This window comes from Anthonomus grandis, chromosome 7, assembly GCF_022605725.1.
Source record: "Anthonomus grandis grandis chromosome 7, icAntGran1.3, whole genome shotgun sequence".
Classification (NCBI taxonomy): Eukaryota; Metazoa; Arthropoda; class Insecta; order Coleoptera; family Curculionidae; genus Anthonomus; species Anthonomus grandis.
In genome coordinates, this window is record NC_065552.1 from 6,029,226 (window position 1) to 6,055,334 (window position 26,109).

The 26,109-nt window shown below is 34.6% G+C and overlaps 1 protein-coding gene across 1 annotated transcript in view; it reads right to left on the reverse strand.

The window, feature by feature from the left end:
• LOC126738469 (serine/threonine-protein phosphatase rdgC) overlaps positions 1 to 19,466 on the reverse strand; it is a 209,332-nt gene extending 189,866 nt beyond the window's left edge. Inside the window, exon 1 of the mRNA XM_050443832.1 lies at positions 19,241 to 19,466. The gene's annotated coding sequence lies outside the window, so the exon portion shown is untranslated. The remainder of the gene's footprint in view (positions 1 to 19,240) is intronic.
• Positions 19,467 to 26,109: the final 6,643 nt, after the last annotated feature.

Here is a 26,109-nt window from a genome sequence, read left to right on the forward strand (position 1 = left end):
AAATAAAAAATTACTTAGGGGAATTACTGAAATCTTCGGAAAATCATTTACTGAAAATAAATCCTGGCAAATCGACAGCCATTCTATTCTGCAACGAAAGTTATAAAAACCACTTACAGAATAGTATAAGACTTAAACTAGGCAACAATATAATAGAATTTAAGAACTCAGTTAAAAATCTAGGCTTAATATTGGATTATATATTAAAATTTAAACAACATATTACTTTTTGTTTAAAAAAAGCATATTCGACGTTGAAACTAAGTTATTCACATAGATATATTTATCGCAAAAAACTAAGGTTATGCTCTGTGAAACACTCGTTTTATCATTTTTCAACTTTGCTGATCACATATTTGGCCTTTTTTTGGACAGCCTGTACAGAAAAAGAGTTCAAAAAGTGCAAAATTGCTGTCTGAGACTCATATTTGGCATAAGACGTAGACAAAGAATATCTCACAAATTGTCCGAAATAAGATAAGCCTAATATGAGTGGACTGCGCAATTTACATTCAGCAGTATTTTTTTATAAAATTATTAAATTTCAATGTCCTTCATATCTCCACCGCAAAATTAAATATCGCACCGATGTTCATAACATCAATATCCGAAAATTAAACCTTTTAACTATAGCACCTCAGAAAACTGAAACATTTAAGAAGTCATTTACCTATCAAATTGCCTCTGTAATTAATAAATACAAAATAATGGACTTTTGTTTATCGATACCAGTCTTCAAAAGAAAGTTTAAAGCCAAATTGGTTCAAGAGCATTAATTGGCACATCATCTCACTATGCTTTCTCATTTCTATCTGATCTTACTTATCACCTGTTTTATTTTAATTAATCTCTCTCCTTCTTTCTCTCTCTCTCTCGTTCTCTTCTCTTTAATTTCTCTTGTAATTTGTAAGCTGAAAACTATATTGTTTTTTTTTCGTTGCGTACAGCTTTGCGGCCATGTATTTTTTTTTATATAATTTTTTCCTTTGCTCTAGCAGCTGCCTCTTTTTGGAGGTAAGCTGATGTAGCTTTTTATTCTGAATAGTTTATAGTTTTATTATGTATTATTTCATTTATAAGCATGTATACTAGGGAATAAATAACCCATAATTAGAATTATTAGTATTATTAAAATGACGGCATGGGACCTTTACAGATGATGGGATTCTTCTTCTTCCGAATCAAATACTGATTCCAGTGGTGCCAATAATGTGCGACGACTACGCTTCGCTGCTGATGGTTTGACAGCATTGATCATATTCGTCTGTTCCTTCTTGAAATCTTTAACTTGGTTCATTTCAGGTTTTTTTTTTCAATTTTTTTTTTCAATGAAAAACATAGACGAATATTAAAATTAATTGAGGAAAATCCTTGAAGTGCAATTCCAAGGATATTTAAGATTTAACATTCGAATTGCTACTAAGTTTCTGTCATATTTATCCTGCTTCGCATTTTTTTACTTGATGTGCTTTATTTGCTCACCGACTGAATAACATACAGAATTTTGTTGAATATATATCTAACCAAAAGTATAACAAAACAGTCCGACCTCCTACATGAAATACCGAACCACTCACCACAAGTATGAACGAATTTGTACAGTCCAAAATAGGAATATTCAAATGTCTATGAAAGTAAGGACAAAGAAAAGAACCCCTTGGATAACAGAAGCAATAATAAAATCAATTGAAACGCGGGGACAAACTTTCCAAAAAACACCCCAATGATGAAAACCTTAAACAGCGGTACAGGGGATATAGGAATATAACTCACATATTATTACAAAAATCAAAAAATAAATACTACAAAGAACAGCTATTGGAAAATAAAAACAACCCTAGTACATTTTGGAAAACGATAAGAAATGCACTAAATATAGTGTAGCGTTTTATTTTTCTACTCCTTATGTTCACTAACGCTTCATTGATATTTCATTAATTTCAATAATTATATTAATAATTTCAGTCAACTTCTCTTATTCATATTTCTTTAAATTCACACTGTCAATGACACATTACTACTGTAACGCATCACTCTCCTGGTTTAATTATTCATGCTTTCTGTTGACGGTCCGTCACTCTTCTGGTTGGTCTTAATTAATGTTATCTCTGATTGGCTGATATTGACAGCTCAGGCGAGAGGTGGGATCGTTACTTATTTAGTCGGTATTGCATTGCATCCATTTTTCGAGGACTTGTTCCCGTGTCGCAGGTAGAAGCGCACGTAAAAGGCCAGTTTTTTATTTCCGAAGTTTGTGAAGCAGGAAGTGGCCAATATGGTTTATAATTTATAGTCCTTAATCTTGTTCTTGTTCGTTTATTTCATAATTCTGGTGCAGGATGCTCAAGATTTTGATGGATAGATAATGAAACTTAGCAAGGTGAGTGTGTCACATTTTGAACGCCATTCATTTTTATCGATATGAATACAATGGCAACCGTTGTTTTAGGGTTTTACTTTTCCGTTTTCCTCTTTACTCTTCTTTAATTGTTGATGGCTACAGGCTTTTGATTTCCCCGGGAAATTGCTGAAAGCGGTGGGGCTGGAGCTAGAGTTAGAGCTAGTATTAGAGATTCCCAGTCCGGATAGCTAAGCTACAAATGGCATACATTCACAGCCTCGGTTTTGAAAGCTAGCCGTTCATTTCTTGGAGGAATATACAGGCCACTTTATTCCATTTATTTAAATATTACTAACCATAGATTTGTCTCACTTATTTAAATTTTTGTTAATATACCTTTAATTTCAATTTATTGCTACAAATATTTAATCAATATCATAATTTAATACGTCAATTTCTTATCTATTATTTTAGTTATTTTTTATTCAGTATTTTTCAGTACCTTTTTTGGTAGTTAAGTAGATATAACTCGGTTAAGGCTGATATGCCTTAGGTAAAAAGGTTCATGAACTTTCCCCTGCGTACTACAAATATATAAAAAAAAACTTTAACAATTGCAATTTATTTTTTAAGTGCTGAAATCTACCTAGTAGTGAAATCATAATTTAAATGTTACTTTTGTCAAACTTATTTTAATCATCTCAACATTATTCATATTTTAATTCATAATAAATTATTAACATTTAACAGATCAGAACATGAGGTGTATACATATCTTTGATGTAAATATAATTTGGTTGTATTGTTAATATTTTTTTGCCTCTTTAAATCTACTTTATCCAGGGTCATTTAATTGTTAATTGAAACCTATATACCAAGTGATTTTCCTAGTTTTCTTTCATTTATAAAAACCAAGTGGCGCCCTTTTATTTAATAGTTATAATCAAGTTTAGATTCTTTAATAGCCAGTCATAAGTGAACCTTCGAACAATCCCAAGCCTCCAATAATTCTGAGCTACCGTCTGCAAACTCTTGGCAAAATAGTAACACTGTAAAGTTAACGCCACAATAGAAAAGAAGAAAAATCAAATAGGAGAAATAAAAAATAGCAGTGGGAATATTCTAATAAATAATGAAGACAAATCTGAATATTTTAATGAATTTTTTGTCAACGTGGGAAAATCTTTGGCCGACAAAATAAAAATTCCAGAACAAAAAACGTACCTACAAAATATAGAAAACAAAATTCTGCTTTTCTAAAACCCATAGATAAAAGTAATATACTTAGCTTAAATACTAATAAAGCCCCAGGATTTGACAACATAACCCTTTTATTAATAAAAAACATTGCTGACTATATTCTGAGTCCGTTATTCCATATTTTTAACCTCTGTTTTACAACCGGTATGTGCCCAACTTATTTTAAAGTTTGTAATGTTAAACCAATTTTTAAAAGTGGAGATAAAAGTAATTGCACAAACTATTGCCCAATTTCCTTGATTTCGGCATTTTCAAAAATTTTCGAAAAACTTCTTAAATCAATCTATTATAAATAAAAACAAAATTTTACTTGAAAATCAATTCATATTTCGGCAAAACTTAGGAACTGAAGAGGTACTCACGCATGTCACAACAACAATTTACTCAAATTTAAACGCACCAAGACCATCTACAGGGACTTTTCTAGATCTGCGAAAAGCATTTGATACCGTCCATCTGAATTTATTACTCTTTAAAATGGAAGTGTACGGTTTTCGAGGAGTAGTATTACAGCTGTTAAAGAGCTACCCTAAAGGTCGTATCCAAAGAGTTACTATTAGTACTAGTGAAAGCTCACAAAGAATTGTGGAATATGGAGTCTCCCAAAGAACTGTTTTAGGTCCGGTGCTGTTCATTCTGTAGTTAAATGATTTTCTGGATCATCAGGAGGATTTTGAAATTGTCTTTTTTGCAGACGATAGTGTGTGTCTCATAAATGGTAACACTTGAGTAAAAATTAAGATTAAATGCCAAAAGACCTTAAAATGGGTTAAAAATTGGCTAGACCTAAATATCTTAAGTCTTAACTGGGAAAAAACCAATCCTGCGATTCCACATAGATTCTCGATCAAAACCCAAGTTGGGAAACTTAATAATAGTACACGAAGATGATTGTACAAAAACGCTACCATGCAAATGCGTTAATAACGTTGAAATGGTCCAGAAAATAAAATATCTTGGTATAATTTTGGATAGCCAAATGGATTTCAAATATCACGCTGAAAATAAAGAACCAAACTACAAAAAGTCATATTTATTTTACAGAAATTAAGGTCTTATATGAATAAAAGTAATTTAAAGACTATATACTATGGCTTATTTAAGTCTATTCTTCAATATGGCATAATAGTATGGGGAAGCAGTTATGAAACTACATTAAGTAGCGTGGAAAAGGCACAGAAATGGTGTATAAAAACTATTTTATATAAAAACCGCATGTACCCAACGGATAAATTTTTCCAAGAGTTTAGTGTTCCTAGGTTAAGGCAACTTTATGCGACCACACTCTTATGCTATGTTTCAAAGACCCTCGAAAAATAAAATTGCTTAACAGGGAGATTTACGAAACTAGACAAATAAAACAGATAGTAGCTGAAATACCAAAAAAAATGTAATAGGGTCTCTCAGAAGTGCATTTCTTGTATGGCCTAAAATTCTTAATCTGCTTTCTACCGATGTAAAGAAAATAATGCACTTCAAAGCAAAGTTTAAAAAAGCCGTAAAAGCCTCTATTTTGAACTTTGATTATAGAAAGTTGAAATCGAGCTTTGCATAAAAACCTCTTTTGCATGTATCCATACCAAATATTTTAGTCGCGTTATGTATTTAGGTCATATTATCTTAGTCGTTTTATGTTCATTGAAGATATTACGTTGCACTTTAATAAGTACTATTTTAATTGTGTGGTTTAATTGTGTTCTTCTTGTAGTTATTTTATTTATACTTGTTATAGTTTAGTCGATTTTATAATTTTATATTTTTAAAATTGATTAGTATAGGTTAATTAATGGAATTACTTAAGATAAAACTTACATGTTAAGGCTCCCGCGATAAACTCGTAAAAGTTCATTGTTAAACGTTAAAAAAATGCACTGTTGTCAGTCCTATTTTTCTTCTTTTAAAATTCAAATAGAATAAAGTAAAAAATATGCATAACATAGCTAAAATTGGCAACTCGGTTAAACCCAACTATTGCATTCTTACCATTACAGACTCCATATATGAACAGTATGTGCAACATGCAACCTAATACATTAGATTACATTAAGATAAAATTGTAATGATACAAAAATTAACTTGTACAATTAGAAGCCTTACTCTGATACTACGCCACTGATTCCATTCCTCAAGGTTCTATGCAAAAACAGTTGTTTACCATAAGAAAATAGGGTAACCACTATAACCGGAAGTCTACAGTAATTAGAACCACGGACGTGTTAGTGCGGCTCCTCCCTACACAGGAAATACGATTCGGATAGGCACTTCCATGGACAGCCCATGGGAGAATTAACCCCTCGTTTCGGTTTTAATCTCGGTTGAGCCCGAAGGATCCGGGCTCAGTAATTGCAATTTCATTGTTCCCGATTAATTGGCCGTAAATAAGGTTGGATCTTATCAAATTCGTTGTCCTGTGGCATGGAAATTTCAGCTGAGTTTTACGGTGTTTTACGCGATTTTTCGTAAACGATTTTTTGGAGGAATTAATAAGATTTGTGCGGGTTTAATGAAGAAACAAGGGAAAAACGTTTTTGACGATGCACAAGGGAAATGTGTTGTTTCAGCAAGATTTTCGTTTTGAAAGTCAGGATAAAAATAGTATATAAAAGGTTTAAGATTATAAGAACAGACGATTCTGTTTTAAGGAATAAAAAATTCAAATATTTTAACAGGATGAATGCACGGGTAATAGAAATAGAATGTGGTCTACATTGAATACATTACTGGCTAGCCAGAATGGACAAGCAGATTTGGCAGGTATAAACTTTGGGACATATTCTAATAGTATGGAAGAAAACAAATACTGATAGCATACAAGAAATGTCTGACAGCATATAATCTAAACCATGGATCTCATATGTTAAAAATTCACAGTCTAATTCATCATATTTTTAACCATTAACATTATTCCTACATAATACTTCTAAGGAACCTTTTTAGTGTCATAGGGTTTCCACTTTTAAGCTCTTAACTTCATATCCTGAGTAAAGTCGTCTTAGTACTATGCGTCAAACTTTAACTATTCCGAGTTAATTCGTTCGTAAGTTTGTTTAATTTATTTCTTATCCGATTTTGTTCGGGCTGCAAAGTAAATGTTTAGGCGCTAAACCGGATTATTTCGTGCGCTTGATACCATCATTTCCAAGAATTTTATTATTGGTCTTGGGTGTTCTCATGGGGTGTCATGATCCTCATTTTACCGTCGTTGTTTACTCGTTTGTTAGATTTTAGTTTAGTATTGGTTTTTGCATAGAACGGGTGCTAAAATGTCGTCGAGCGATTCTGATGTTGAAAATTATAGTTTGGAGGAGTCGGGGTCAAGTGAGGAAGATATTGTGAGAAGAGATTGTGATGAAATAAGAGTGTTTTTCACAATAAATATGATGCAGTCTCTCATAAAAAAACAGATTTATCGCTCTACTGGTCCAAGAAGTCTATAATAGCCACTCCCATGTTTGCTGAGGTAATGCCATATAAACGTTTTTGTCAAATAAAATTTTTTTTGCATTTTTCTAATAACGAAAACTATGATAATGTGTCCTAAATTGAATAAAATTTGGGATATTTTTACCTACCTAAATAAAAAAAATAAAACACGATATTCATTAGAAAGGGACGTTACCATAGACGAGAGCTTATTATTGTATAAAGGCAGATAGAGTCATACAATAATTTACCAAGTTCTACTAAAATTGTAATGACTCTTATGAAGCCCTTACTCATGAAGGAACATTGCCTTACTACAGATAGTTTTTATACTTCACCTGAATTAGCCGACATCTTGATTGCGTCAAAAACAGATACTTATGGAACACTTAGGTGTAATAGGAAGGATCAACCACAAGATATGAAAAAAAACTGAAGAAAAAAAATGAAGCTATAGCATTTCAAAGGGGGAAAGTGCTAGTCATGAAATGGAAGGATAAAAGGGAAGTAGCTGTTTTATCTACAATTCACAATTGCGCAATGGCCACCAAGAAAAAGCAAGGAAAAGAAGTTCAAAAACCTGTAGCAATAGATGACTGTAATGGAACAATGGGTGGAGTTGACAAAGTTGACCAGCATTTAGCGGACTATCCAATTCAACTCGAAAATGTGGTAAAAATATTACAAATAAATATTTTGTATAAAAAAAAAGGTGGACTCAAAACGCATCTCCAGTTTAGAATGGATCTTATATCTAAAATGTTGGAAAATTACTGTTCAGTTAAAACTCATTGTAAGGGACGTCCATCAGCACTTCCCAATCCCCTAAAAATCACAGAACGTCATTTTCCTGATTATATACCTGCTACAGATAAAAAGCAAAATCCAACACGAGTGTGTCAGTATGCAGCCGTAAAAAAGACGCAAATGGCAAAAAAATACGAAAAGAATCAAGATATTGGTGTGCAGATTGTGAACTTGGCTTATGTGTGGTACCATGCTTCAAACTATATCATATTAAGACAGACTTTTAGAAAAATTGTATTTTATTATTTTTGTAACTAATTTTTCCCAATTTTTTAATTAACATTATACGCAAATCCTAATAAGGTGTGCCAATGAATGAATTACATGTTTATTTTATTTCAAATATTACTTTACGAGTCGGCATTTTTTTGTATTTTTATGCTTGCTTTTGTTTGTAAAAGTAATAAAATACAAATTCAAAAAGTATCAGTTTTGTTTTTTATTTATCCTAAATTAACTATTTTGTACTTATATGACACCAAATTTACATTTTTTATTGTTACCCGAAGAAACTCGGGATAATACTAGCACTAATTTTTATAAAATTTCATAAAAAAAATTAACATAATTTTTTTAACAGGTTTTGTATTTTTGATTATAGTTAAGCGGTTAAATTTACTTAACACATCAATAACTACAGGTAAAATTCCAGACGACTTAAAAGAAGCACCATAGTTCCTATTCCAAAAGCGTCTAAACCTTGTGAAATAGGTGACCTTCGACCCATAAACTTATTATCTGTTGTAGACAAAATATTGGAGACTCTAAGGTAATTAAAAGATTACTTTGAAAATGGTGGAATCTTATATCCAGGGTCTGATCGGGATTCAGAAGCGGAAGTTTATTTAAGTCAGCACTCGTAAAGGGATTATATTGGCGAAAAAAAATAACTTTAAGTGTATTTGTACATCTAAAACGTGCACTTGAGACTGTAAACTGCGAAATACTTGTACAAAAACTAAGTTTGTATACAGGTTGTTAGTAAATAAGTGCGACAAACTTCAGGGAGTGATTCTGCATGGGAAAATAACGACAGTTTGCTATATAAACGTATGTCCGCAAATGCCTCGTTTTCCGAGATACAGGGTGTTAAAGTTTTTCTTAAAAATTGACGATTTATTTATTGCTCTGAAACCGGTCGAGATATGCAAATGAAATTTGGAGGGTTTTAAGAGGTAGTTATCGCGCATGTTGATATGCAATTAAAAATGTTCACAATTTCTTAAGGATCTCAATTTTTTAAGGAAAAAAATGTTACGCCAAGGCATTGTTGATCAACGATCAATGCAAGTTGTTATGATGCGAAAATTTTCTATAGTGAACAGATCTCACGTGTTTATCACAGGTATTTCAGGCGATTGTAAACAAATACTGTAAACAATAAATAAAGTAAATGAGAGATTATTTTGGTTCACAGTATTTATTCAGTTATCAAATATTTGACTATTTTGTTGAATGACTATGGAATGCCTAACAATAAATAAAAAATTTGAAATGGTCCTTATCTATGGTGAATCTGAACGAAATATTAATAGAGCCATTGAACTGTATACCATGGTATGCTCAACTGCGACTTCCATCGCGAACATCATTTTAGTGAACCATTTTATAGAAGGTGAGAAAAACACACAAAAAAAAGTGTGAGAACGATAAATCGATCACGAAAGAGAAGCATTACCAGTCAAAATAATGAAATTGCCGTCTTAGCTGCAGTTGCCCATAATCCTGGAGTCAGCTCACGATCAATTTATCTGCTTCTGGAATCTCCAAAACAAGTGTCCTGAGAATTTTGAAACGCCACAAGTTTCATCTGTATCACTTGTCGTTACATCAAGAGCTTCACGGTAATGATTTCCAAAATCGAGTATTGTTCTGTGAATGGGCCCAAAATCAGTTGCATGAAAATAACAATTTCTTTCTGCGCGTCTTATTCACCGATGAAGCTCCATGGTGTAGTTAGTCGTCATAACATACATTATTGGGCAGTTGAAAATCCCAGGTGGTTTCGAGCGATAGAAGATCAGCGGCCATGGACTGTGAATGGACCTTATTTTATTGATGGTGCCCTTACAGGCCAAAAATACCGTAATTTTTTGCTGGAGATTCTACCAGTATTTTTGAAAGATGTGTGTTTTGAAGTGAGACTAAATATGTGGTACCAGCATGATGGTTGTCCTGCACATTATTGACGCGTTGCGCGCCAAGTGTTGGATCGTGACTTTAATGGACGTTGGATTGGTCGCGGTGTAGCAGTCCACTGGCCGCTACGGTCACCTGATTTGACGCCCTTAGATTTTTTCTATAGGGTTATTTAAAGGAGATCGTATATATATCGTATCGAATCACGGAGGTTTGCGGGCAAATAACTCCACAGATGCTGCACTCTATTTATCGATCATTTAGAAAGCGAGTCGTAAAATGTATAGAAGTGGAAGGTCGACACTTTGAACATTTTTTAAAATTATTTTCTGACTCAATTTCAAATTTTCGATTCTGTTGATAATAAAATTCTATCATAAGATACTTTCACTCCTTTTGATAGATCATCAGATACTACTTACAAGGGCAAATGTCATTGTCACGGTAAAAATTTGTAAAAGAATCAAGAATTAATATCTTGAAAAGAAGAGGTCGCATGTAAAAAAAAGTCAGATGAAAGTAACTTATTTTTTAACGCTAAATCAGATACTATTAAAAAAAATAGAGGTTTCTATGCAAAAAAGTGAAGTTGACCTTCATTTGACCTTGAAGACGTCCACTCAAGGTCAAACCAATGACGTCATTTTATGGCCTCCTGGAGACCATTCAAACTTCACATAAAACATTTTCTGGATACATGTTTAGTTTTCGAGATATTGCGATGTATCAAGTTAAATGGTCCACCCTGTATATGGAATGGTTTGAGGAACAGGCAATCAGCACCTCACGACAAAGGCCAAAAATGTGGCTGCGATATGTTGATGATACATTTAACGTTTGGGATAAAGGGGAAGACAAACTTGAGGGCTTCTTACACCACCTGAACAATATGGTGCCTAGTATGGAAACGGAGAAAAATTCGACGCTGCCATTCTTAGATGTTCTTGTCAGGAATACAAATGGCATTATAAGTACGTCTGTATATCGAAAACCCACACATATTGGACAATAGACTAAAGTTGGAATCATCAGGTCTCTGTACAACCGAGCTGTAACCATCTGCAATAACGGCACAAACTTCAAGGCCGAAGAAGCACTTGTTACTAAGATCTGCAGCAAAATGGCTATTCCAAAAAACTTATCCAGAGGTCGATGGCGAAGGAAACCAGAACCAAGCAAGAGGATAAATGAACTGGGCTTCTCGCAATCCCCTATATAAAAGGTACATCCGAGAAAATCCGACGAATTGCTAAGAAGTTTAATCTAAAAACCGCCTTTAGATCTGGCAAAACAATAAGAAGTTCTGTGTTTCCAAAACAAAGTCAGAATCTTCAGCAGACACTAAAAACTGCATCTACCAGATTCCTTGTGAGTGTGGGGACTCATATGTTGGCGAAACCAAAAGGCCTTTGGCAGTTAGGACCAAGGAACATCGCAAATGGACGACCACTGGAGAAGTAGGCAGATCAGGTATTGCTGAACAGGCTTGGACCAACGGCCGTAACATTCACGGGTCTGAAACAAAAATCCTAAGGAAGGAATCACACTGGCGAAAAAGGAAATTTCTGGAAGCTACCTACATAACGCAAAACCAGGGCGTCTTCAGCCAACCCAGTGTGGATATTCCCAACATATGGAGACCTCTTCTAGCAGACGCTCTCTTCACGCCTCATTGATTCCATGAATCATATATAAGCCTGCAGAATAGGAAATTGCCTTAGTTTACACTTGATAACGGTCGAGAGATACTTACCGACCGAAACGTCGTGTTGTACGAAAAAAAAATAATGTCAGTCTAACTACCTGTCTCTAAATAAAAGAAATATTTTCGAAATGTCTATCAATACTTTGAAGGTAACATTTTGAGTAAATACAGCTTTAAGGAAATTTCATGGTCGGGCTCCTGTTAGTGATCAAAGGGGTTTAAAGCAGGGAGGTAAAAATAAATTAGCAGATGAAAGAATTCAAGCTGTTGTCAAACATATTAATAAAATACCGAAATATAGGTCACACTATCGTCGGGAACAAACGGGGGCACAATATTTATCTCTTGAAGTTACAATACAAGCAATATATGACATGCTCAAATAAGAAGAGGCAAATCCAGTCAAAGATGACGAAAAAAAAAGAAAATTTTAAGCAGGAACATAACAAGCATTTGAAAAGCATTTGAGTAGGCGCAGAAACTCACAAGATTTTGAGATAGCAAAAGAACAAGTCGATCATGAATTCTTAACTTTTGATTTAGAAAAAATTTACCGCCTTAGGGTAAGGGCGCCCATATTGAACCGCCTCCCAAATTGAACCTCCTTAAAATTTCCCACTACGAGAGAACCTAGCGCCGTCTATAATTTTTTTTCTAAATCAAGATTCCCAGACCACTTTATTTCGCGGCACGTGGTTTCTTTCCACAACAACAGTGTTCGTGCATTTGTTAACACATCAACAAAGAAGCCATATTTTATGTACATTTTTCGGTGTGTACCTAAGCAGATTAAGACTTCATAAAAAAGGTAAGAGCAAATGTATTAATAACAATAAACACTACATATTCTAAGCAATATTTTAAGCATATTTGAATGCATTGAAAATCTATTCGTTTTGAAGTATCAGGTTACGTTTAAAATTTTGTCCGGTTGCTCATGTTGAACCCCAAACGGTATCCTAAGTTGAACCGGGGTTCAATTTAAGCAACTGTTTTTTTTTTATAAAATATTTATCTAAATGTAATAAATACAGGGTATAATACTAAAGTGATGGTCAATATTGATACCACGTACTCTTGAACCAAAAAAAAAAAAGCTTCATGTAATATTTTTTCTTACGGCACTCCGTATCCGAGATACAGGGTGCTTTGGCTTTTTTTACTTTAGTAAAAAATGCCACATTTTTATTCAACTAAAAAAAAAACGGTACGCTCTTGGTTTTTTTAAAATAAAAATTATTTTTGTAATCTTCCATTAGTTTTTAACAAAAATGTCCTTTTAACTTTTTTCTGTGCAGTGAACAATTTCCGAGTAAAAAAATAAAATGTATTTACCTGCATTTGCTTCATCCTTAAAGATGCACAGGTCATGTAAATAAATGAATTTTATTTTTTTACTTAAAAACCGTTCACCGCACAGAAAAAAGTTGAAAGGACATTTTTGTTAGAAACTAATGGAACATTACAAAAATAATTTTTATTTTAAAAAAAGCAGTAGCGTACCGTTTTTTTAGTTCAATAAAAATATGGCATTGTTTAATTTTAGCACCTTGTATCTCGGCAACGGAGTGCCGCAGGAAAAATTGTTACATGAACTCTTGTCCTTTTTTTGGCTCAAGAACACGTGGTATTGATCATCAATTTAGTTACACTCTGTATGTATTTTTTTGCAGATGGCGAAAAGAGGAAATTATGGAAAGTGGTCGGCGGCCGATTTGGAGAAGGCATTAGCTGCCTATAACTCTGGTGAAAAGGGCTTGAATAAATGTTATCGGGAATATAACATTCCCAAAGCCACACTACTTCGGCATGTACGAGAAACAAATAAAATAGCCAAGGGTACAAAGAAATCGTTTGGAAGAAGTACTACATTTGACAGTGAACTTGAAGAACTACTTTGTAAGCATAACGTTCAATTTGCAAATTGCTTTTTGGATTGACTATACGTGATATTCGAAAGATTGCTTTTGATTTGGCTGAAAAACACAAAATCCCTCATCAGTTCAACAAAGAAAAAAGAATTGCGGGTAAGAAATGCTACTACAAATTAATGAAGAGACACCCCAATTTATCACTGCGTCAACCTCAATCCACTTCACTCAATAGGATTAAAGGATTTAACAAGGAAAACGTTCTGGAATTCTACGACTTACTGGAAAAATTGTGTGATGAGCACAAAATCGAGGCAACAACCATCTTTAACATGGATGAATCTGGTTTTTCCACCGTAGCCAAAAAATGTCAAAAGGTTGTCACGGCCAAAGGATCCAAGATCGTCGGTTCTGTGGCTAGCGGAGAACGTGGTGTTAATACAACAATAGTTTGTTATGTGAGTGCATCAGGCTTTTACGTGCCACCTATGATAATTTTTAAGCGCAAGAGGCTTACCCCAGAACTAGGTAATAGAGCTCCACCTGGAAGTAAAATCATGATATCGGATTCCGGATACTTCACCAGCGAGATATTCGTGAAATGGTTGCAGCATTTCATAAATACGGTTCGTCCTACAAAGGACATTAAGGTGCTACTTCTGCTAGATGGGCACACAACACATTGTAAAAATCTTGAAGCTCTTCTTCTAGCAAGAGAAAATGGTGTGATAATGGTTCAACTACCGGGTCATACCACTCATCGCTTACAGCCACTAGATAGATCCTTTTTCAAACCATTAGAGGTATATTACACTTAGGTTTCAGAAAAATGGTTTTTTTTTTTTTTTTTTTTTGGGTCGGTGGAGAAATTCTTTATGAACACTGGTTACGCGGCGCCGCCCCCAGTAGTGTGGGACTCAGTGTCGAGTTTGTCTCGTCCTATACCCACTAAAACTCCACCGCTGGGTGGTGCCTTGTGGCTCCCTACACTGCGGTCTGCTAAGAAGCAGTCCTATTGTGTCCCATATGTTTAGTCCCACAGGTTCAATTCTGTAGCTTCAAGGAAGTCCAGGATTGTGCCCAGTGGTAGATTTCTTATACCCTCTGGTGCGGGTTTCTCTTCCCCCAGGAATGTTGCCCTGGTTTGATTAAATGCTTCACAGAAGCACAGTATGTGAAGAGTTGTTTCGTCCTCCTCATTGCATCCCCTACATAGCGAGGTAACTGATTTCCCTAGCGTATGCAGGTGTTTCCTGCTGGGTGCATGGCCTGTAAGTAGCCCTGCGACCTTTCGCAGTTGTTGTCTGGAGAGGCCCAGTATGTTCTCACCCTTCTTGAAGGGTGGGCTGCCTATAAGTTGTTTGGATTGTTCCATCTTTGGCAGCTGCTTCCCGTAGAATTTGTTCTGGTTTGTTAGCCAGTTGCCGATTTCCCTCTTCCAGGTCTTATCGCTGACATAACATGTTGGTTCAGGGCCTACCAGGCTGTTGCTGGCTCCCTGGGTTGCAAGTTGGATAGCTCTTCTTGCAGCCTTATTGTTGCCCATATTCTCTGCTAGGATTATCTCTGGCCTATTTTGCGCTTCGGCGAGGTTCCTGAGATCCTCCCAGCAGCTTTGCACAGTCCTTGACTTAGTCTCGAACTGTTGTAGTGCAAGTGTCGCAGCCTGGTCTCCTGTGAAAATTGCGAAGGTTTTGCCTCTTGGCAGCCCTTCTCTCATCAGTTGGACACAGGTTTGTATTCCTATTATGCTTGCCTGTAAATTTGTTGTTTCGAGGCCCAGGTTTAGCATAAGTTGTCTGCCCTGTTGTTCGTCCTCCACCATGCCCACAGCTACCCCGATCTTGGATCGTTTGGTTGCCGTGTGCCATACTGAGTAACCTCTTTGCCTGAGCCTGTTCGCTTCTGCGTCCAGTGGTCCCCTTTTTTCTTTGATGATAAAAGGTTTGTCTAGGTATGTGACCTTGGTTCTGTCTGTTCTTAGGGCCAGGCGCCCAAGGTCCTGTATCTTGTCAAATAGGGCATTGTGCCCATCTTTCGATAGGATTGTTGCGCCATTTGACAGCAGTCTTTTCGCCCCCGTTATAGCTTCAGCCCGTACCACTAAGTGTAGCGGGCTTAGTCCTATCAGGTTCTCTAGGGCAGCAGTCGGCGTTGTTGACATCGCTCCTGTTATGCCCAGACATGCTATTCGTTGTGTTTTGTTGAGTATCTGTATTACAGTCCTCTTTTCTGCCGCATGCCACCATATAGGTGCTGCGTATGTAATGATGGGTCTAACCATTGTCGTGTACATCCAATGTACCATTTTTGGTGACAGTCCCCATGATCTACCGAACATTCTCTTGCAGTACATAAGAGTTTTCGTGGCTTTATTTGTAGCTTGGATTACATGTTTCTTGAAGCTGAGTTTTTTATCCAGGGTTATACCTAGATATTTGACCTCGTCTTCAAGTCGCAGATTTTCTCCATAAAATTTTATGTTTCTAATGGGCTCTAGTTTCCTTCTTTTGGTAAAGGAAACCAGAGTAGTTTTTGTGGGGTTTACCCTTAGTTGTTCTTCCTCACACCAGTGCTCGACAGTAGTCAGGGCTCTTTGCATTTTTTCGAATACATAAGCCTGACTACCCCCTCGTGTAAGGATGACTATATCGTCAGCATATTCTATAGCAAGGATAAGCTGCCTCTCCAGTCGTATCAGCAAGCTGTCCGATACAAGGTTCCACAGCAGCGGTGACAGTACGCCCCCTTGCGGTGTTCCCCTGCACACTTTGGCCTTAACCGTTGTGCTGTTAAGATTTGCTGCTACTTTCCTATGATTTAGCATTTGGGTTATCCAGCCGCCAATCATGGGATGTATTCCTCGTGCTGCTATCGCACGGTTGATTGAGTCATATGATGTATTGTCGAATGCTCCCTCAATATCTAAGAAAGCTCCTAGGGCGATCTCTTTGTTGTTCAGAGATTGTTCGACCCTCTGGGTTATCTCGTGAATCGCTGATTCACAAGATTTACCTGTTTGGTAGGCATACTGGTGTCGATGTAGAGGGTTGACCCGTTATACATTGTCCCTGATATGCCTTTCTATGAGCTTTTCCTCTGTTTTTAGGAGGAATGATGTAAGGCAGATAAGTCATACCACTCATCGCTTACAGCCACTAGATAGATCCTTTTTCAAACCATTAGAGGTATAATACACTCAGGTTTCAGAAAAATGGTTAAGGAGCAATACTGGACGAATGGTTTCCCAATTTCAAGTAGCAGAGCTCTTAAATGAAGCATATGGAAGAGCGGCAACCATTGAAACGGCAGTGAATGGTTTCAGGGTATCAGGTGTTTGGCCTATTGATAGGCATGTCTTTAAAGAATCTGATTTCATTGCTGCTGATGCTTTAATGCCAAATGTTACTCAGACAAACGACCAACATGATGCTTCGGAAATTGAAGGAACTAATCGGACACTAAGGAAGACAGTACAACGGGACTGCTCCACGTCTGTGTCCGAACCACCAGTCCTCGATTTGAACCAATCTTCAACATCCACGGCATCACTATTAGATGAAGTCGCCCCTATACCCAAAACAGTTGTAAATGAGAATGTAACAAAAAGACGTAGAGGCATTCAAAAGTCAGTGGAAATAACTAGTAGTGCTTATAGGGAAGATCTTGAGGCCAGTGTGGGAAAAAATAAAAATAAAAAAATAAAAGAACCTGTAAAGGAAAACAGGCTAATAAACAAAGGCCCAAAAACAAAAGACTTAATGAAACAGGAATCGGGAAAATGGTTCTGTGGGGAGTGTGAATTGGACGAATGCAGGGACATGATTCAATGCCTAAAATGCAAAACATGATTCCATTGCAGCTGCGTAGGGGTAGGTCCCAAAAAAAAAGTATTTTTTTGTAATTCGTGCGTTTGTTAACGGTTCTTTTTATTAGTTTATAAGTTTCCTTCTATAAAACTAAAAGTTCTATTCTGATTCTTTGTATTTACCTAACTTTAGTTAATAAGCCTTTATTTTCTTACATTAGTCTAAGCCAAAAAGTGTTATCTTTTTTTCTAAATTGGTCGACGTAATCTTTCTCGTCGAGTTTTCTTTTTTGAGAATAAAAATTTTGTTTTTGCAGGTACTGATTCTCTTTGGCAATATTGCAAGCCAGTGTTAATTTGTATAAATGGTTTATTTTATAGAAATAAAGATTTTTATTTATTTTTTGGATGGCATTATTTCTTCAATTTATTATGCGTTTCTTGATTCCATATTGTGTGTAGGTTCAATTTGGGACACCGAGGGTTCAACTTGTGCAACCCGTTTCCCAAAATGAACCACTTGCAAATATTTTTTTAATATCAATTTAAAAATGTCTTGACATTCCAAAAATGTCATTTATGGTCACCAAATTTTAATAAAATAGCCGGTTCATCTTTCAGACCCTTTAAATTAATTATTCTAAATTTATTATATAAGTAACAGCCAGTTTTGTCAAAAGTAGTTCAATATGGGCGACCTTACCCTATTTATCCTAGAATTTTTACAGAAATTGTATTTTATGAGCGCCAGTTGTGGGTGTACAATGCAGGTACACATAGCGCTAAGTAAAGTAGAGGTTACTGCTACGTTTGGGTAGAAGGCTTAGCTGGAAGGGGCCCACAAGAAATAGGCTCTTGCCTTATTAAGAATGTTAAAACTAAATTGCTATTGAAGTTAAGCATCTTGTCATTTGGTGTGATTCTTCTGGAGGACAAAATAGAAATATACAGTTAATACTTATTATGGAACACAGACGATTTTAAAAAGGATTACGATAAAATATCTTTGTTCCGGTCATAGTTTGCTGTTTAACGATACTGACTTCTGTGACATTGAGTCTGCTGTTAAACGACATCAAAGATTATTTGTAGGAAGAAGGGATCATTGGTAGTCACTCAGATGCTTGTCAAAGAGTTTTTTGGTTGTTATGAATATTGAGAAGAAAATAGCAGATAGAAAAATTACAGACGACAAAGAAAAATCAATAAAAAAATCTTCAAGAGGCAGATCTGTTATTGAAGAAATCTTTGCCGACTTAACACCACTGTCGTCCAATGGCAAACCCATTGCTGAAGTCAAATTGCAGAACGATGTATCTTATTCCTGCTGAGTGCTATTATAACCGAAGATGTTGAAGGGTATAACGTTAATGTTAAGAATTTAGATGTCGGAGTAGACAATATCGAATAAAATTAAAAAAAAAATCGTAAATAGAGGCTTTTAATAAATTTTTTTGTCTTAGCTTTTTTGATGATTTTCTTCTTCCCAAAATGCACAAACAATTACTGTTTCTTCTATTTTTTTTACACTTAAAATATTTAAATAGGTATAAAAAGTCAATACTACTATCTATAATCAAAAAAAAAAAAAAAATACAAAGTAGTTTTTAAATAACCTACAGATTGACTGTTGGTACCCTTCTAAATAACGCTTTCCAATCATGTTACTTAAGGCAGGTGGACTTAAGCTCAGGAAATGAGCAAGAACATTTTTAAAACTTTACAATCTACAGCCAAATATAGATATAAAATAACCTAATTTTATAATTTGTATCTAATCAGAAAAACATACAATTCCCCCCAATAAACCCGAAAATATTGTGAAACCTGTTATAATCCCGTATATAACACTTTAATCTAAAAATACACACGCCTATGTAACATACCTATGTTTACTTAAACAGCCAACAATAACAATAATAACCCATTTACTTAACGTTTTTTTTATATCCCACACCTTCTCCAACGATGACGTATTGGTCAACAACAACAACCGTTGGCAATTTAAAAAGTTTCACTTAAAGAAAAAACGGAATTTTCACCACACGCGATGTTTTTCGCCGCACGATTTTCGCCAGAGGTACCGCACAGAGATCGGTGAGACGCGCTTTTCCAGGCGTCTGGAAGATCACTGGGCGTCGCGACGCCACCGCGAGTTTCAAAAGTTCGCGCGTCTCGACGTTGTGCGCCCCAAAACTCCCGTAGGCGTTTCGGGTCAAACGCGCGCCAGATAAAAGTGCCAAGAAAACCCATCGGGAGTATGTTGTTCTTCTTGGTTAGTTTAACAAGAAAAAAAAACATTGATGAGATGTTTTTTTTAATATATATTTTGCTTTACTTTCTAGTCTTTTTTAACAAGCACATGGTCCAAGGGTTGTTTTTAATCTGACTTGTTGGTAAAAGTGAATTGCGCCTAAGAAGTTTCATACAAAGGGATACGTTGAGAAGATTAAGAAAGTGAGTGAGTAAACAAATCCCTAAGATCCCACTGGTTTAAAACAAAGGTTGTGTATTTTTCGTTAATTTTCCTATTGATGTTTTTCTGAAAGTTTTAATTAAATTAATCAATGTACGAGTTTCATTCTTGAATTAGTTTCAATTAAAATACACTACGAACATTGAATATTGTAGCGCTTTTTCCCGTTCGTTACGTCTGACTTAAAACAATCGAAAATAGTCAACACTTACACTACTAAATACAATTACTCACGACTATCACAAATCTTTATTTTTAACATATTTATTTACAACTATTTAAATCTCGCACCAATATTCTGAACTTTACTTCACTGAACTGACAACTATCGGCGATGCGGCTCCTTATATATTCGGCCGAACGCTATTCCGGAAGATTCTCGTTAACCTTTAAGACGTCGTGCGATGTACCACTTGTGTCATTCCGGAATTATGGAGAATCAGTTGATTTTTCGGTGTTTACAATATCGTTATACTATTTAACCAGTAGCTACTACTGATGTACATCCTATATGTACCGTACATCCTATTTTTAAAGAGGGTATATTTTTTAAGTTTGGCAACATTGGATACTCGCTGTCTTGGTACTCCTCCGCAATACCATACGCATGATTTCGCCAGCATAGGTACGTCCGTAGCCTATTGAGAGTTCTAGCCTGGACACTTATCCCCGCTTCCATCGATGCCTCACAACAGAAGCCGAAATCATGCGGGGCGACCACCGCATCGCGATGGCAAAAATTCCGCGCTGGGGACATATTTTGCGTTGATTCGAAATAATATTTTACTGCAGTTATTATTGTAGTTTATAGTAAGCTTACGCATTTAAAATTTTAAACTACCAAACTATTTTGATACTCGCTTTGAGTTTTAAGGAATAAAAATTCGGTATTTAAATTAGGTGGGTAAATTAACAATTTTATTTTTAACTTACATTTTACAATCTTAATTTTATTTAGAATAATGCCTACCTCTTGCTGCATTCCTGGGTGCAAAAGCATTTATAAAGATACCGAGAGAGTTACCATTTTTCGTTTTCCCAATGACCCGGATCAAAAGAAAAGATGGTTAGAATGCATTGAAAGAGACGACGTAGTGATAAAAGAATCATCAAGGATCTGCATAAAACATTTTTCTGAACGTGTCATTATTCGTGAGGATATAGTGGCTAGGAAGGATGGAACAATTTTAAAGGTTTCTCGAAAAAGAGTAAAGCTGTCAGTAGATGCCTGCCCTACAATATTTGAGAATCAGCCATTCACAACCCATACCCCTACAAAAAAAAAATCACGGGTCTTACAAGAGTTAGAACTTGAACCACAAATGATAAATCAAGAAAATAAGGAACAAAAAGATTGTATAAATACATTTGAAGAACTAACAGGTAGTATTTTGCATATAGTTCAAAAAAATTTTAGCAATTATTTTAATTTTAAAATATCTACTGATCATATCAATATTTTTTATGTTACTAAAAGTGACTTAACCAGTTTGCCAGTTATTCTTAAGGGGGTAGTAATACATAAAAATTTTAAAACTACTTTTTTTTATAAAGATAGGGAGGTAGCCGATAGTGAATTAAATAGCATTTTAGGGAAATCGAAAATATGTAATAGGTGGTCTATTTTATTAAATCTTTTAAATTTTGTACAAAAATATTCTATTCAGGTTTTGCCAGATAATGATTTTGAGGATAATTTTACTTACATTGAAAAAATATTACAAGATATTTTAATAAAACAAAATTCTAAAGAGCATAATATTATAAGAAAATTGAAGTTTGTTAGGGAGCAAATAACCTTAATGAAAAGTAGTAAAGTAGGGTATTCTCCGGAAACATTAATTTGGGCCAGCACTATTTTTTTAACCTTTCCAGGGGCATATTTTTTACTAAGGGATAGTAATACATTAATACTTCCCAGTCCCCGCCATTTAAAAAGACTATTATTAAAATTAGGGTCCAATAGTTCAGGTGTAGATGAATGTCATCTTAAATATTTGTCAGAGAAAAAAAAGAACCTAACCGACAGAGAAAAATATGTCGTTTTAATGTTAGACAAAATTTATATTCGGTCTGACATATCATATAAAAGTGGGAAAATAGAGGGTTTTGCCTCGAACAATACTTCAAATTTAGGTGATAAAAAAATGATACCAGCAACGACAATTCAAGCATTTATGATTATATTTATATAGACATGTGTAAATACCTGATAAACGATTTAAAATTTGAGTATGTCTTACTGGGAAAGTTTCAAACCGATGATTTAGAGGGTAGATTTGGACAGTACAGATTAATGTCGGGGGCTAATTACCATATTTCAGTAGTTCAAGTTTTGGAATCCGAGAGAAAATTAAAATTAATAAGCGTTTTAAAATTAAAATCTTCACTCAATGGGGATTTTTCTTTGAAAAACTTTGATCTTAATACTCAAGATAATTTTAATATTAAAGAATTAACAGAACTTGACAATTTTCTTCTTGATGCTTTATTGTTGACAAATGACGAAACTATAAATGAAAATGAAAAACGGGTTTTAATTTATATAGCAGGATATATTGCTAGAAGTATTAATAAAAAAATAAAGTGTGAAGACTGCACCTTATTTATTTGCTTTCAAAATCAATTAGATATTGATTATCCAGAAAGTTCAGATTTTTCCTACATTGATAAATTGGATCGGGGAGGTTTAAAGTGGCCAAAAGACATAATTGTAGAAATAATTTCCAATATATTTTTACTATTTAAAATTTTAATTAGTGATACATGCGAATCGCTTTTCTTAAAATTCAAGTCTCAAAGGGGTATTTTACAAAGCTTGTCCATAGAAATGTTAAAATATAAAACCATTTTTCCAATTTCTTGTTTTTCTTGCGGAGATGATAGGAATCAAATATTCAAACAATGTATTGTTCATATGGCAAACATTCTTTTAAATAATTACTGTAAAAGTAAAAATTCAACTTTTCAATCTAGTCAGGTAAATAAAAAACAAAGGGCTGTAAAAAAACTTAAACGTAAGTAACGGTATGACAGTATGGAATTAAATACATTATTTATTTTTGTATAGAATATATATGTCTTGTTTTTATTATTGTTTAGATATTGTCTTAAATATGGTGTTCAAGTAGTATAGAAATGTTTTGATTGTTGTTAATAAATATTTTTGTAATTATGTGCTATAAGAGTAAGAATAATTAAAATATTGACTATAGGTTAAATAATAAAAACTAAATGGCCGTAGAAAACTTAAAATAAGGATTATTAAAATGAGGCTGTAAAAAACTTACAATATTAACAGTGTAACCAATGCGCTTAGTTTCATATACCATATGTATGTTTTGCTTTTCTTTTTTTATATATTTTATTTTACCATAACTATTAAGAATATTTTGGTTATGGTTTTATATATCATTATGTATTAGATAAAATAAAACCAATTTATAGCATTTATTGAATAATAATTAATTTATTCCTCGTTTTTAACCTTATCCAACCATTTAAAGTAAATACTCTAAAACAATTAAAAATAATATTAATATGTATGTATGTATCTTGTGGGAGATAGAGCTGTGCGAATTTCTCATTACTGTGCTACTGTTTAAGCTCAAAAAAAATTTAAATGGATTTTTATTTTTTTTTTTGATTATCTTCGGAATCATTCAAATTTTCGATTTTTTAAAAAAGCAACCAAAATTTGGCGTAGGTACCTACCTAATTTTGTTTTCGGCATTAACATTTTTACGAAAAAGTAATACAGCAATGCAAAAACTTTCCCATAGCAACCAAGATTAATACGAAAACGCAAGAAACCTACCCAACCCACAAAAGTGTCAAGAATAAGTTTTTGAAAATTTGTTTTTTTTTCAATAATTTTCAAAACCACATAAAATATATATATATATTTTTTATATGGCATAGTCTTTTATAAGTAAATAATGTGCAACTTTGGGGCAAATTATCCATTTTCGTATTTTGAGGGTAGACGAATTTGAAAAACCGTTTTATATGTATATTTTTCCAATAAAATAAATAATAATAAATATTTAAAACATTTATCATATACCTAAAAATACATAATAATAAAAAAAATATATTATCTTGTAAAATGTAAAATATTAGGTCCCGCGGTATCTCCACTTCGTTCCACTGTACGGCGTGCGCCACCAAATCTCGACTTCAATTTTGACGCCTCGAAACCAGTGTCACGGCTAGAACTCTCGATCGGCTACGGTACGTCTTATGGCATAGATTCATACTTCAGTATTCGTTCGTGTCGACGAGGTTGAAGGCAGTGTTTACTGGGTCCTGAGGACCCATCAGTAGTAAATACGCGATAAGTTAATAACTGCTTATTGGTTTGAAAGTATCTATTTCGTTGTTATTTTTTGCAAGGTATTTATCTATTTCACAAGAATAGGTACTAGTGGCCATAAGGTATAAGTTAATAGATATAAAATGTGTTTTTTTACCATCTTTCAGTAAATGCAACGCAATGGCGTCCAGTTCTAGGGCATTGTCAGAAGATGCGTTAAGAAATATTTTAGAGTCTGAAGCCTTTTGGGAAAGTATGGAAGACTCAAACCAAATGGGCTCGAGCAAGAAAAGTGTATCCGTTGGTGTTCCAAACAGAGAAGCTGTGTTAGAGGAACTAGAAAGATTGGCTGAAGAGAGTGACGAGAATGAAGAGGACAATTAAATACTGAGCGACTACAATTCCGAAACAGAGCAAGAAAACTCCGATTCGGAAGAAGAAGAGTTGCCCATCAGGAACAGTTGGTATGGGAAAGACAATACCAAATGGTCAAAAACAGCAGGTATTAGAGGTAGGACCCCTGCTCATAATTTGGTTACTATCTTGCCTGGCCTTATTGGCCCTGCTCGTAATAATCCTTCACGTGAGCCTGTAGATGCATGGAGTCTACTAATTTCTAATGAGATGATACAAAAGTTAGTTGATTTTATCAATTTGAAGATAACCTCCACCAGAGAAAACTATAAAAAGTCTAAAAGGTTTGCTCAGTCACAAACTAAATTTTGGCTAGATCAAAGTCGTGTTATTCACCGGGAATTTACCTAACTGTAGACGAAATGCTTGTACCGTTTCAAGGAAGGTGTGGATTTCGGATGTATATTCCGAACAAACCTGCCAAATATGGAATTAAACTACAGGTTTTGGCTGACGCTAAAACGCATTATCTCGTAGATGCAGAGATTTATGCCGGTTCCGAAATAAAAGTTGATGGTGCAACAAAGCCTACATTATCAAATCCAACAAGAGTGGTTCTTAGGTTTGTGGAGTGTGTTAAAGGCACCAACAGGAACATCACCGGGGACAACTGGTACAGTTCAGTGTAACTCGTCGGCGAACTCAAGAAAAACAGTTTGACGTACGTGGGAACCTTACGAAAAATAAAAAATCTGTACCACCTGAATTTTTACCGTTCATCAACGTTTGGATTTGCTTCTTCAACCACTATAGTGAGCTATGTGCCAAAAAAAGTAAAAGCGTTATATTACTTTCTAGCATTCATGATGACAAATCTGTCAACGAAACAACCAAAAAGCCGGAGATAATTCATTTTTATAATAAAACAAAATCTGGAGTTGACGCATTAGATGCGAAATGTGCGTTGTATTAAGTATCCAGAAGAACTAACCGTTGGCCAATGGCAATTTTTTTTGCTATATTGAACATTGCAGGTGTAAATTCTCGAGTGTTGTACCAATTTGCATCAAAAGGTAAAGAAAAAAAACAATACTCATTTATCAAAACTCTTAGGAAGCAATTAATAGATGAACATTTGCGACTCAGAATGGCCAACAAGAAGGTGCACTCAGATGTACGAATCCTCATTGCTGAACTTTTGGGGGTTGCGAATCCTGTTTCTGAGCAGCCTCAAGTATCTCCTGAAAAAAGTAAAAGAAAAACGTGTGCCATATGCCCCACCAACAAGGATAGGAAAACTGCTATCCAGTGTGACATATGTAAGTTGCCCATTTGCAATCAATGCTGCATGAAATTGTGCCCTAAGTGTTCTGAAAAATAATTTTAGGTCTTTTTCGGTTTATGTACTGTAATATACCCAAGTAATTTTAAATAAAAGTTTTTTTTTTATTGATTTTATGGCAATTTTATTATGGGTCCTAAGGACCCATCAGTAGTACCTACATATGTAATAAAAATGCGTCGGTAGTAGTTCAGGGTTAATATACTTTTTTATACTTTTAGATAAATAAAGTTGATGATGATTTCTCCGAAACGAAACATCGGATCGA